Source organism: Elephantulus edwardii, unplaced genomic scaffold (genome assembly GCF_000299155.1).
Source record: "Elephantulus edwardii isolate Elephantulus edwardi_28Jun2011 unplaced genomic scaffold, EleEdw1.0 scaffold00014, whole genome shotgun sequence".
Lineage (NCBI taxonomy): Eukaryota > Metazoa > Chordata > Mammalia > Macroscelidea > Macroscelididae > Elephantulus > Elephantulus edwardii.
Genome location: NW_006399764.1, coordinates 2,223,497 through 2,224,546, shown reverse-complemented (window position 1 = coordinate 2,224,546; position 1,050 = coordinate 2,223,497). Strand labels below are relative to the sequence as shown.

Below are 1,050 nucleotides of genomic sequence, written 5' to 3'. Positions count from 1 at the left end.
AGACAGGCCTTTCTCCACCGAGGAAGAAGCAAAAGGAAGAGCCCAAAGACAGGAGGGACTCTACAGACTCCAAGTCTTCTGCCACCTCCTCTCCAAAAAGACCATCAATGGAAAGATCAAGCAGCACCAAGTCAAAAGCAGAGACCCCCAAAACACCCAGCAGCCCCTTGACCCCCACATTTGCCCCCTCCGTGTGTCTCTTGGCCCCCTGCGATCTCACAGGAGACTCTGTCCGGGACAAATGTGTGGAGATGCTGTCAGCAGCCCTGAAGGCAGAAGATGATTATAAGGATTATGTGGTCAACTGTGACCAGATGGCATCAGAAATCGAAGATCATATCTATCAGGAGCTCAAGAACACAGACACGAAGTACCGGAACCGTGTGCAGAGCCGGATCAACAATCTCAAGAACCCCAGGAACCCAGGCCTGCGGCACAATGTGTTCACTGGCGCCATCTCTGCTGGCCTCATTGCCAAGATGACGGCAAAGGAAATGGCCAGCGATGAGTTGAGGGAACTGAGGAATGCCATGACCCAGGAGGCCATCCGTGAGCACCAGATGGCCAAGACCGGTGGCACCACCACTGACCTCTTCCAATGCAGCAAGTGTAAGAAGAAGAAATGCACCTATAACTAGGTGTGGACACGCAGTGTTGATGAGCCATTGACGACCTTTGTCTTATGCAATGAACGTGGCAATCGCTGGAAGTTCGGCTAATGGATGGACCCGCCGACCATGATTCTAGTGGACAGCGTTGAAGAAGAACAAAGAGGAAGCACTAAACCATATGAACCAGACAAACAATAAAAAGGAAAATGACGAAAAATGATGAGGAAAAAAGTCAGTTGTTACTATTTTTTGGAGGAACATTTTTCTAAGTGGTACAACACTCTTCTGTTAATATGCTGTACTGGGGTTGCTGTGATGCTGAATCTTGTGCCACTGGGGTGTCAAATGGCATAACCATTACCCATGGTGGACAACGCTTGGGGAGCTCCCAATTTAAGAGAGGTTTGGAAGCAGGAGTGGCATCCAAGGTAACCTGCAT

General features: G+C 49.5%; 1 pseudogene; it reads left to right on the top strand.

Annotated features, from left to right (window-relative positions):
• The window catches only part of LOC102870869, a 7,187-nt pseudogene extending 6,468 nt beyond the window's left edge, over window positions 1-719 (top strand).
• The last annotated feature ends 331 nt before the right edge of the window (window positions 720-1,050 follow it).